At 45.2% G+C, this 13,420-nt stretch overlaps 1 long non-coding RNA gene and 2 other non-coding genes across 3 annotated transcripts in view; 2 read left to right on the top strand and 1 right to left on the bottom strand.

The window, feature by feature from the left end:
- Positions 1 to 5,884, bottom strand: part of LOC144496970 (uncharacterized) — a 29,915-nt gene extending 24,031 nt beyond the window's left edge. The window contains exons 1-2 of the long non-coding RNA XR_013498488.1: positions 5,668 to 5,884; positions 4,754 to 4,868 (exon numbers count right to left, since the gene is read on the bottom strand). This is a non-coding gene — a long non-coding RNA (uncharacterized LOC144496970). The remainder of the gene's footprint in view (positions 1 to 4,753; positions 4,869 to 5,667) is intronic.
- Positions 5,885 to 9,922: 4,038 nt separating this feature from the next.
- Positions 9,923 to 9,994, top strand: trnae-cuc (transfer RNA glutamic acid (anticodon CUC)). Its single transcript has one exon. It is a non-coding gene; the product is annotated as a tRNA-Glu (tRNA).
- Positions 9,995 to 10,934: 940 nt separating this feature from the next.
- Positions 10,935 to 11,006, top strand: trnad-guc (transfer RNA aspartic acid (anticodon GUC)). The gene has a single exon. It is a non-coding gene; the product is annotated as a tRNA-Asp (tRNA).
- The last annotated feature ends 2,414 nt before the right edge of the window (positions 11,007 to 13,420 follow it).

Here is a 13,420-nt window from a genome sequence, read left to right as displayed (position 1 = left end):
GAGAGAGGGCTGAGTGTGTGTGTGTCTGAGAGAGGGCTGAGTGTGCCTGTGTCTGATAGAGGGCTGAGTGTGCCTGTGTCTGATAGAGGGCTGAGTGTGCCTGTGTCTGCTAGAGGGCTGAGTGTGCCTGTGTCTGCTAGAGGGCTGAGTGTGCCTGTGTCTGATAGAGGGCTGAGTGTGCCTGTGTCTGATAGAGGGCTGAGTGTGCCTGTGTCTGATAAAGGGGTGAATGTGCCTGCATGTGAGAGAGGGTTGAGTGTGTGTGTGCATGAGAGAGGGGTGAGTGTGTGTGTGCATGAGAGAGGGGTGAGTGTGCCTGTGTATGAGTGAGGGGTGAGTGGTTGTGTGTGAGAAAGTGGCGAGTGCACGTGTGGCTATGAGGGATTGGTGACTGTGTGTGTGTGTATATGAGAGGGTGTGCATCCGTGAGGTGTATGAGCGGTGTGTGCGTCTGTATGAATGAGACAGGAGTGAGTGTGCATGTCTCTATGAGAGAGGGTCAAAGAGTGTGAGAGAGGGGTGAGAGTCTCTCTGAGAGCAGATGGGAGTGTGCGTTTGAGATATGTGTGAAGGGGAGATGTGCACGTGTCCGAAAAGAGAATCAACTTCCCAAATCACTCCTCCCATTAAAATGAAAGAAATTCAGAATTTATTTTTAAACAACAGAATCTTTTAGTTGTCACCAGGTCACCCACCTCAAAAGTAGGCTCTTCTCCAGGATTAATGTTAAAGAGCCATGCGAGGTTAGTTTGGCGAGGGGTTAATGGGAGGGGGCCACATGGCTGGCGAATGTATTTGTGACTGCTTGCCACTTCCTCATTCCAATATATGCAAAGATAAAGCTAGAAAAGACTAGTTTACAATTGATTTATGTGTTCATACCTATTTCATGGCTATAAAGCGGTGTCAACAATATGAGAATGCTTGGGGTTTGCTGATGCTCTTTGGAGGTAAGTAAAGAACCATGGCTCAAAATGATTGGGAAACCCTGATCGAGATCACCATCACAACAAATCATCACAAACACATCCAGCCAATCAGACATCATCACAGAGAAACTGCACCCCGACAGGTTGTTGTCAATCCAAAATACCCAATTTTGACGCACTGAGACCATGGCCAGTCCAAGCAAACACAGACAAGTCAATCAGACCCAGATCTTAGAACCGACCCACATTTGAGTGCCAAGAAATGGGTTAAGCCAATGCCAGTGGCCCAGCCACATATCAAAGTAAAAGCGCCAGTGAATAAAATCCAGAAGATGCAGAGTTAAGGGAGATGGAGGATGAGGTGGGAATTATATGAGGCTTGGAATTGCTGTTAATCCTCCTTCAAACGCATCATACACGTGGGCCAATTTTGCAAAATCCGTCACCCCTCCCCAGATCCGATATATTCCCCAATATGGAGAAACAGAGACTGTTTGAGTCAAAATGGGAGTCTAATCCTAGTCAGAGAATTTCAAGGATCCTGGTTTCCAGCAAATATCCCTCTCCATTGCTCAGTGGAATGTGTCAAAGATGGTGACTTGTGGAATGGGGGTTGACTCACCATCCACGAAAATCCAAATATCTTCTTTTCCAGATTTTCCCAGACCTGAGGCTCCTTTGTCTGCTTTGTCCAATACTTAGGGCACTCTGACCCCCTTACTCAAAGTTGCCGCAGGATCATCTGCCTGCAATTGTTACCATAGTGAGCAATCTGTACATCTTCTACGTAACCAGTATTGATAAATTCGGGCAGATTAGGTATTAGTTATTGATTTGTAGGTACATCAGAGCGAGTGAGAGCCTGTAAAAGTGAGATATCATGGCATGAACCCGAAAACACCAACTCTGTTGAGGGAGAAAGAGACATCAAGGCATGAGCTGGTTAAAAAAAAAATTCCACGGAGAGACGTCAGGGTTTTAACCCAAATAAGAAACAACCCCACAGAGAGGCATCAGAGCATCAACCCAAGACAAGAAATCTAAAAATTCAGAAATCAGGGCATGAACCCCAGAGTCCCTCACGCCAATAGAGATAAATGAACCCTATCACAACACAAAGCTCCTGTAAATAAACCACAATGCAAGGCAGAGCCGCTGTACATAAACCACAACACAACAGACAGTCCCCATAAATAAACCCCAACACAATAAAAGAGCCCCTTGCAAATAGATCTGAACACAGCTGCCTGTAAGTGAACTATAACACAACACAGAGCCCCTTGTAAATAAACCCCAACAAAACACAAAGCCCCCTGTGAATAAAACACAATGTGGAGATGCCGGCGTTGGACTGGGGTAAACACAGTAAGAAGTTTAACAACACCAGGTTAAAGTCCAACAGGTTTATTTGGTAGCAACAGCCACACAAGCTTTCGGAGCTCTAAGCCCCTTCTTCAGGTGAGTGGGAATTCTGTTCACAAACAGAGCTTGTGTGGCTTTTGCTACCAAATAAACCTGTTGGACTTTAACCTGGTGTTGTTAAACTTCTTACAATAAAACACAACACAGGGCTTCTGCATATGAAGCTCAACACAACACAGGGCTCTATAAATAAAGCTGAGGGTAATGGAATTTTGGTTTTCATCTTGATGATGGTTGAAAACAAAGTATTGTGGAAATCTGGAAATGCGACCCTGAATGTGAAGGTCATGAACAATTGAAGCTCTCAAACATTATATATATATATATATGTTAATGAGATAGGAAAGGATATGGAGCAAAGATAGGTCCAAGAAGTTGAAATGTACATCAACCTTGAATTATGTGATTGGCAGGAAAGCCCATTGAGGTCAATGTCCGATCACTGATTTTATGCTACCCCGATCCCCACACACCTGGATTGCACTTTCCTTTGCAACCCAACGTCATTGTTGCTCAGTTCCCCCATGTTCTTCCCCTACAGTGGTTAGCACTGCTGCTTCACAGCTCCAGGGTCCCGGGTTCGATTCCCGGCTCGGGTCACTGTCTGTGTGGAGTTTGCACGTTCTTCTCGTGTCTGCATGGGTTTCCTCGGGGTGCTCCGGTTTCCTCCCACAGTCCAAAGATGTGCGGGTTAGGTAGATTGGCCAGGTTAAAAATTGACCCTTAGAATCCTAAAATGCGTAGGTTAGAGGGATTAGCGGGTAAATATGTGGGGGTAGGGCCTGGGTGGGATTGTGGTCGGTGCAGACTCGATGGGCCGAATCGCCTCCTTCTGCACTGTAGGGTTTCTATGATTCTATGATTCTATACTATCCAGTCCCAATACCCAGTCTGTTCCAAGACCCTCTCTGACCTTATTTCCAATTGATGGAGGTTAATGCCCAGGAGTCAGCATGGAACTGCGATCCTCTGAGACCCCATTACTTACTGGCGGAGAGTTAATTGTCAAATTGTAGAATTTTACAGCACAGTAGGAGGTCATTCAGGCCATCATGACTTTTTAAAGAAGCAATTCAACTAGTGCATGTTCAGTATTCACACTGCAGCCCTCATGGCATTTTAAACTGGAAGGTTCTGTTGTGAAGGCACTGTAATGGAACCTGCAATTCTTGGAGTCAGAGTAAATAGTGCTTATGGGCTGTGGGCACTGGGAGTCCAACAGAGTAGGTCCCCTTCAGATGTGAAGAAACAGCGTGCAGGTGCCTTCAATTCAGAGCTTAGGCTATTGGATGTCCATGCACCCCAGAACTCCGAACATCCACACACAAGTACTTCCGCTCTTTTCATGTGATCTCAACCGTCACAAAACAGTGTGCACATAAGCAAGTTTTTCAGTAGACTGAGTGGTGGTGCAGTTGCAGAAAAAGGCATACAAGTTTCGAGAGGAAAATATAAAATTGCTTCATTGTTTCCATTCCTTTAAGGTAATTGAATGACGAGAATCGGCCATACAGTTCATAGTGTATAGTTACATATACAGGTGATTCTGGTGGATCTATCCAAACAAGAGTGATGTGAGAAATCTGCTACTTTGTTATACACTGTAATCATGGAATCAGGGTTGAGGGGAATCTGATCTCAGATGAGAATCAGTAGATAATTCCTGGGAGGAAAGGAGTTGGAACAATTCCTGAGAAGGATTAGATCCCTAAAGGACATTGTGGCTGACTTTGGTTGCCAAATATAATGAGTAGACTGTCTGAGATTTAAATATGTTACTTAATATGCAGCTTATAGTTCACATTCACTGTGATTGCCTATTATGCAAGTTTAAGTTGATTTCAGTCTACTATTAAAGTAGTTATAAGGTGAAGTCTTGACCATTGTTTGCTTCAATAGTTGTGCACCAAATTTGGTTCTTAATTTTGTAGGTTTCCCCAGGGAATGTCAAAAGACCCCTAATGCTACATGCCATTAGCCAGAAAGGCAGATAAAGCTGGATAGTTACATGTCAGCCAGTACAACCTGAATAGGCAGAATGGCTTCATTCCATGCTGTAAATGTCTGCAATTACTATGAAAAGAGGTGGCCTAAATATGAGGTATAGTTGTAGGTTGTATGGATGGTCTTAAGCCCAGAAACAACTAGGGAGGCAATCAAAGTGAATGGCAGATAGATAGCTGAAAACACCACAAAGTGTGTAGCATAAGAAACTGAGGACACAAAGGGAGACAAAATTTGAGGAGTGCAGAAATTTTAGGGAGGTTGTAAAGCTTGAGGAGTTTGCAGAAATATGGGAGATGCAAGTCCATGAAGGAATGAGAACATGAGGTTGAGAACACTAAAATTAAGGTATTGAAAAAACTTGGAGCTACTTTAGTTACATACTAACAGCCACTTACATTCACTGCCCGCTGAATGAAGAGAAGACTTTGGTGCTTGTATGGACGCAGTTCAGGGTCACAGCAGCAGTTGAGTTCGCAGATTCTGTCAGGTCACAGCGATAAATGGGTTACACTGAAAAAGCAGGAGAGAGAGAAAGGTCTTACGATGGAGGAAGGACACTATAAAAGGTGAAATGTGGCCATACATGAACTGGCAGTTTCCAACTTCACCATCTGCCAAAATTAATTTGCAGATCAAAAACAAAGTAGATAACTTTTTAAGGAAGGATATGAGTTTGATTTTCAAAACTACTTCGCACAACGTGGAGTCCACTGCCTGAAATAGGGGCAGCGCGTGACGGGGGGGCGCGAGATGGGGGGGCGCGTGACGGGGGGGCGCGTGACGGGGGCGGCGCATGACGGGGGCGCGTGACGGGGGTTGCGCGACGGGGCGGCGCGTAACGGGGGGGCACGTGACGGGGGCGCGTGACGGGGGGGCACGTGACGGGGTGGCGCGTGACGGGGCGGCGTGACGGGGGCGCGTGACGGGGGGGCGAGGGCGGCGCGTGACGGGGCGGCGCGTGACGGGGGGGCGTGACGGGGATCACGTGACGGGGGATGCCGTGTGACAGAGGAAGGATGTGACGGGGGGGCGCGTGACGGGGGGGGCGCGTGACGGGGGGAGCGCGTGACGGGGGGGGGTGTTTGACAGGGGGGGGTGCGTGACGGGGGGGTGCGTGACAGGGGGGGTGCGTGACAGGGGGGGTGCGTGACAGGGGGGGTGCGTGACGGGGGGGGTGCGTGACAGGGGGGGTGCGTGACAGGGGGGGTGCGTGACAGGGGGGGTGCGTGACGGGGGGGGGTGAAGGGGAGTGTGAAGGCGGGAGGTCGCGGGGGGGAGGGGGTGATCGGGGGGGTCGCCGGGGGATTACCTCCGCCGACTGGATCGGCATCCTGAGAAACTGCTGCTCCGGCAGCCACCACGGCGCCAATCCCAGGCCCAGAGTTCCCGGCGACTGCCGGCCACCAGTCAACCTTCTGACTGCAGACTTCAAACCGGTCCAGAGTAGCGGGACACCCAGCACCCCCGAGCAACAAACCTACAAACCTCCTCCGTACTCACGACTCTGATGTCACAACCCAGCTTGTTCCTTCCGTGACGCTGCTATCAAACAGAGCCGTACGTCCGACAAAAACATGACGTCAGCACGTTACCGTCTCTGAGTCACTGACTGGTCACGTGGTGAGAAGCTGTTGCTGGGGAACGAAGAACATGTCAATCAAACGAGCTGCAGGAACTGCAGACAATTTTGAACGATGTAACGCAAACGCACAATCTACAATATTCCGAAATATAAGGAAAAACATCGAGGAAGCATATGCAGTAACAGCAAATAAATAAATTTGGAGAAAAATGACACCAAAATATAAAAGATCACATAATTTTCAAGTTCAGTGTTCGCCTGTCTGCCGCCTTCGGGGGCCTATGATCTTCTCCACTTGGGAATGTGCAAACTGACTGAATTTAAGATTTTGATTAAAATGCATTCTTATGGATGGAATTGACCAGCATGGGAGTCAATAGGTCCGTTAGGGACAGCAAATTCGACACAGAAACCTGGGATCAGATGGCTTGGGAGCATGCTTTGGCCATTCAGCCCTCCTCGCGCCCTCGCTATTGATAGGATCATGGCTGACCACCCATGAGAATGAGGAGGTAGTTATGGAGCTCGGGACCAGGGACTATGAGATTCTAGAAAAAATTATCATGGGGAGTGACATGATTTTAGTGGTATTGGCGGGCTTAAAAGTGGACATATCTCTTCGTCCGGATTTAGGTGCCAGGGGACTGGAGAATAGCTAATGTTGTCACAATATTTAAGAAAGTTTGTAGAGACAAGCCAGGGAACTGCAGACCAGTGAGTCTCACGTATGCGATTGGGAAACTACTGGAGAAGATTCTGAAGGAGAGAATCTATCTACATTTGGACAGGCAAGGTTTTGTCAGAGGGAGGTCAAGCCGAACAAATTTGATTGAATTTTTTGAGCATGTAACCAAGTGTGTGGCTGAGGGTAGTGCAGTTGATGTAGTTTACATGGATTTCAGCAAAGCCTTTGACAAAGTCCCACATGGGACATTAAGAAGGTTAATATACATGGGATACAGGGTGATCTGACAAGGTGGATTCATAATTGTCTTAGCGGTAGGAGACAGGGTGGTGACAGACGGCTGCTTTAGTGACTGGAGGCCAGTGGCCAGTGGTGTACCACAGGGATCTGTGCTGGGCCCCCAATTGTTCATCATTTATACAAATGACATAGATGACTATGTGGGGGTAGGATCAGTAAGCTTGTCGATGACACAAAGATTGGCCACATGGTTAGCAGTGAGTTTGAGTGTCTTGTGTTACAGGAAGATATAGATGACATGGTCAAATGGGCTGATAAGTGGTAGATGGAATTTAACCCTGAACAGTGTGAGGTGATGCATTTTGGAAGGAGTAATTTGACAAGGAAGTGTATTATGAAAGGTCTGATACTGGGAAGTTCCAAAGAACAAAGGGACATTGGTGTGTTTGTCCATTGATCTCTGAAGGTGAAAAGGCAGGTTAACAGTGTGGTCAAAAAGGCATATGGCACACGCACCTTTATCAATCGGAGTCTGGATTACAAAAACAGAGAGTTCATGATGGACTTGCATAGAACTTTGGTGAGGCCCAGCTGGAGTACTGTGTGCAGTTCTGGACGCCACATTATAGGAAGGAGTTGAACGCACTGAAAGGGGTGCAGAGGAGATTTACCAGGATGCTGCCCAGGATGGAACATTTGAGTTATGAAGAGAAGTTGGATCGGCTTGGGTTGTTTTTGTTGCAGCAGAGAAGACTGAGGGGTGACCAGATTGAGGTGTTCAAGATTATGGCATGGACAGGGTGGATAGGGAGCAGCTATTCCTCTTCGTTGAAGTGTCAGTAATGAGGGGACACAAGTTAAAAGTGAAGGGTGGGATGTTTTGGGGACATTTGAGAAAAACATTTTTACTCAGCGTGGTGACAGTCTGGAATGCACTGCCTGGGAGAGTGGCGGAGGCACAATGCCTCACATCCTTAAAAAAATATCTGGATGAAAACTTGGCATGTCATGACATTCATGGCTATGAGCCAAGTGCTAGCAAATGAGATTAGGTGGGCAGGTCAGGGCCTTTCATGCATTGGTGCAGAGTCGATGGGACGAGGGACCTCTTCTGCACTGTAGTATTCTGTGATTCTATGATCTCGTTGTCTCAACTGAACTTTGCTGTGCTGCCTCCCCCCGCAAACCCACAATCCTGTGTATATATAGTAAGAAGTGTCACAACACCAGCTTATATGTGTATTAAGCAGCAGGAATGAGTGATGTTTTTGGATATGACAGTTTCGAAATTGAGATTTTAAGATTTTTTAATGCATGTTCACCAAGGTTGGTGGATCTGTCAGACGACACGTAGACTAACTAACTGAGAAAAGCATAATGGCAGCAGAAACCGAATCATGATGATGACATAAATAAAACAAGTAATCATAAATCATAGCATCATTATCGACGATCATTAAAATAAAGTCTGGTACAAAATAATGAATCATTTCACAATTATGAATGTTTGCATATGCAAAAACACTGCTGACATGAGGGCAATAAAAACTATGTTTATGCAGCGAATGGTCTTGGAATACCTTGTCAGAAAGTGCAGAGGAGGCATTCAAATATGTAATTCAAAAGAAATTGTGTTAATATCTGAAAAAGTGAAATCAGACATATTGCAGGGAAATGTGAGGAAGGAGGAGGAGTGGAAATCGGTGTGTTGCTTTTTCAGCGAGCCATTTTGGGCACCATGTGCCTCATGATATCTTGTGTTCTGTCATTCTACATTTCTCAACTGATGCCTGCAGAACATTGGGCAAATCCCCATGTCGTTACTGTCTGGTTCTGCTTCCACCATTCACAGTCCTTCACATTCTGTCTGCTGTGGCCTGTGCACATTGTCTTAGGGAGTCGTTGTTTGCCTCCTAATGAATCCTTCAACTTTTTTTGTCGGTAATCTCCAAAATCAAATAAGTACGGAAGACAATAGATTGACTTATCTTGATATTTCTAAAAAAAACAAAACCTTCAGATATACAGCGCTTTTAATACAGCTCTTGTGGCAACTGGTGATTAGAGTCATAGAGTCATAGAGGTTTACAGTATGGAAACAGGCCCTTATGCCCAACTTGCCCATGCCGCCCTTTCTTTAACCACTAAACTAGTCCCAATTGCCTGCGTTTGGCCCATATCCCACTATACCCATCTTGCCCATGTAACTGTCTAAATGCTTTTTAAAGGACAAAATTTTACCCGCCTCTACTACTAACTCTGGCAGCTTGTTCCAGACACGCACTACACTCTGAGTGAAAAACAACTACCTCTCTGGACCATTTGTATCTCTCCCCTCTGACTTCAAGCAATTGGATGACAACAGGCATTAAATACGTAAATATTTATGGTTAATATTGCGAAATTTACAAATAGATTATGGGGATATTGGAATACATGTTACTGCCATTTATGAGCATGTTATCCATTTACGACACGCATCGTTTCAGTGTCGGACGAGTGCGAATGGTATGATGGCGTGTTTATGACACGCATTGTTTCAGTGTCGGACGAGTGCGAATGGTATGATGGCGGGAAGATGATGGACAAACTGTTGAAAATAGCTGAATGTAGAGCACACCAAGCGGAACAACACTTGCACGGAGTCCTCGGACTGAAGTGCAAGGTCGTGAACAACCGTAACATCTTCTGTTGTGTTTGGTATAAGTAAAACCGGTGATTTTTTTTCTCATCATTCTGTTTTGTTGGGTTCACGGTTGCCACAAACGGTGAAAGCAGCCTTTGTGTTTCAATGCAGTTGTGTGGGTTTGTATTGTGCACAACTGGATTGAGAAATATTGACAAATAAGAGGACAGAGTTTACGAATTAAAGCAGATTCAGTAGAACAAATAAATAGATCCATGAAACAAGATCTGTAAGGAGCAGAGTCTTTGAAATCCATGAACGGTCAGAAAAGTCAAAGAAGCAACGTAAATACAAGTTACGTTAAGTTGCTTGTTTACTTACGTAGCATTTCTGCATTTTGAGCTGCGACTCTTGACGCTTACCGCTAGTGTTCCCTGGTGGTCTAGTGGTTAGGATTCGGCGCTCTCACCGCCGCGGCCCGGGTTCGATTCCCGGTTAGGGAAGCTAAGTTTTATATCTCCAAACAAGCGATCAGAAAACAGCAAGCTCTGGCTAATTTATTTATGATGTGGAGATGCCGGCGTTGGACTGGGGTAAATGTAATTTATTTATTTATTTAACGATGCACTAATTCAAATGTTTGCTAAGTTACCAAGAGTATTTGGGATATCAGGCGAAGCTAATAATTGTAAAATGCTGCCAGCGTCTATTTTATTGTCCTCAGGTCAGAGGCAGTTTAAAAGTACATGGTAAAATGATGAAAGTTCTGCCCTTATTCGATTGAGTGAAATGCTTCATTTTGTAGGGATCGTGTCGTTCTATGTTTCAAAAACAGCTTAGAAACTGATTATTTTTCGAAGCCGTGATAGGACCATGGAAAGTAGACCTTTAATTGAGCTTCTAAAAATTATCATCGGAGGCACAGAATAGAAAAACTTTAACTTCCAGACTTTAGAAACGGTTTGGAAACTTGGTTCATTTTCCAGTGGGCGACAGAGCTGTGCCCGATTCAGATTTTAACTGAGGCAGCAGTTATAAAAAGAGTAGATTGACAACTGCTGAATCTATATCAAACTATTAATGAAATGGAAATAGCTGCAGAAATAAACTCTCCATATTTACATCTGATTGGGTATGATATTTTGGTTTTTGCTGAATTTTCAACTTTAACTCCGGAAATACAAAAGAGAAAATATAAAAAAAACAACACAGATCAGCTGAAAAGCACTTTGGGATTTCAAGCGGTTTCGAGTAAAACAAAAACAAATTTCCAGACATAAGACAAAAGCAAAATACTGCTGATGCTTCGTTGGTTAAAGCCGCTGTTTGCTCCATTCAATTGTACGTGTTGGAGATAAAAGAACAACACACTTCGTCACAGTTGAGTTGTTGCTCTGAAGGTGTCCGCAGCAAATGCACAACGCATTAACTCGCCGTATCGCTTCCTCGTTAGTATAGTGGTTAGTATCCCCGCCTGTCACGCGGGAGACCGGGGTTCAATTCCCCGACGGGGAGTTTACTACATTTTTATCCTGCTGATGTTGAGGAACGTCAAAAAACACTGATCAAGACAGAAGCTTTTTAAAAATGTGAATCTTTACATTTGAACGGACGGTCTTCATGGAGGCAGATCAATGTTATTTCAATGGATCAACATTGTAGCTAACCTAGAGCAGTCAGTGATAAGGCGATCTTATGATGCGCGTCGCCCCATTGCGATTCCAGAAAACATGCTGCTTCCTCTCTTTCCAAAATTAAAAAGTAAGATTACGCACCCTTGAATCGCAGAACTGTTACTGAGAAGAAAAAGGCTGGTTGTCCGTCAGTACCAACTCTCAGAATAAACAACTCAAGTTTGATTCAATTGCCTTCTCCACATAATGCTGCGCTTGTTGCGCACATTGAAATTGGCCGGTACGATGTTGTCGGCAGCACAGAGACGTGGCTGCAAGGGGATCAGGGCTGGGATCCAAATATCCAAGGATATGTGTCCTTATCCAAAGGCCAGGCAGATGAGCAAAGTGGGCGAGGTTGCATTGTCAGCAAGGAATGAAGTTAAATCGATAGCAAGAAGTGATATTGGATCAGAAGGCAGAGAATCTCTGTGGCTCGAGTTGAGGAATCGCAAAGGTAAAAAGACCCCGATGGGAGTTGTGTGCAGGCCCCCTAGCAGTAGTCAGGATGTGAGGCAGAAAATAAATCAGGAGATAGAAAAGGCATATAAAAAAGGCAATATTACAATAATCATGGGGGACTTCAATATGCAGGTGGACTGGGAAGATCAGGTAGTTAGTGGATCCCAAGGAAAGGAATTTCTGGAATGTCTAAGAGATGATTTTTTTGGAACAGCGTGTGACAGAGCCTTCCAGGGAACAGGCAATTCTGGATTTAGTGATTTGTGGCAGATTTGATTCGGGAACTTAAGGTGACAGAACAATGAGGGAGCAGCGACCACAATATAATAGAATTTACCTTGCAGTTTGAGAGGGAGAAGCTGGAATCAGATGTAATGGCGTTACAGTTAAATAAAGGTAACTACAAAGACATGAGGGAGGAGCTGGCCAGAGCTGATTGGAAAGGGAGCTTAGCAGGGAAGACAGTGGAACAGCAATGGCAGGAGTTTTGGGGGGTTATTCGGAAGGCACAACAGAAATTCATCCCAAGGAGTAGGAAACATGCTAAGGGGAGGACGAGGCATCCATGGCAGACGAGGGACGTCAAGGACAGCATAAAAGCAAAAGAAAATGCATTCAAAGTAGCGAGGATTAGTGGGAAGCCAGAGGATTGGGAAGTCATTAAAAGCGAGCACAGGACAACTAAATAAGCAATAAGGGGGAGAAAATGAAACTTGAGTGTAAGCCAGCTAGTAACAGAAAAGACGATAGGAAGAATTTTTTTCATTATATAAAACATAAGAGAGAGGCAAAAATAGACATTGGACCACTGGAAAATGAGGCTGGAGAAATAATAATAGGAAACAAAGAAATGGCAGAGGAACTGAATCGTTACTTTGCATCAGTCTTCATGGTGGAAGACACCAGTGGGAGCCAGAGCACCAGGAGAACCTGGAGGCACAGGTGAGTGCAGTGGTCATCACTAAGGAGAAGATTCTGGGGAAACGGAAAGGTCTGAAGGTGAACACGTCACCTGAACTGGATGGAACACACCCCAGGGTTCGGAAGGAGATAGGTGAGGAAATTGTGGAGGCATTGACGGTGATCTTTCAGGAATCACTGGAGGCAGGGAGGGTCCCAGAGGACTGGAAAGTAGCTAATGTAACATAGCTGCTTAACAAGAGAGGGAGGGAAATTATGGGTTGGTTAGCCTAACTTAAGTCAGGGAGATCGTGGAGTGCTTGGAAGTGCATGATAAAACAGGACTGAGTCAGCATGGCAAGATTTTAGAGTCCATTATTAGAGATGAGGTCACGGAGTACTTGGAAGTGCATAATAAAATAGGACTGAGTCAGCATGACTTTGTCAAAGGGAGGTCATGTCTGACAAATCTGTTGGAGTTCTTTGAGGAGGTGACAAGGAAGTTAGATAAAGGAGAACCAGTGTGGACACGATTTATTTAGATTTCCAAAAGGCCTTTGGAAAGGTGCCGCTTAGGAGACTGTTAAATAAGGTAAGAGCCCATGGTGTTAATGGTAAGATCCTGGCATGGATAGTGGATTGTCTGACTGGCAGGAGGCAGTGAGTGAGGATAAAGGGGTCTTTTTCAGGATGGCAGCCTTGTGACTAGTGATGTGCCTCAGGTGTCGGTGCTGGGACCACAACGTTTCACAATATGCATTAACAATTTGGAAGAAGAAACTGAAGGCACTATTGTTACGTTTGCAGATGATACAAAGGTATGTACAGAGACAGGTAGTAATGAGGAAGCAGGGGGGCTGCAAAAGGACTGAGACAGGTTAAGAGAATGGGCAA

The sequence above is a fragment of the Mustelus asterias genome, chromosome 8 (genome assembly GCF_964213995.1).
Source record: "Mustelus asterias chromosome 8, sMusAst1.hap1.1, whole genome shotgun sequence".
In the NCBI taxonomy this organism is placed as follows: Eukaryota; Metazoa; Chordata; class Chondrichthyes; order Carcharhiniformes; family Triakidae; genus Mustelus; species Mustelus asterias.
Note: the sequence above shows the minus strand (reverse complement) of the source record. Positions and strands in the feature narration are given on the sequence as shown.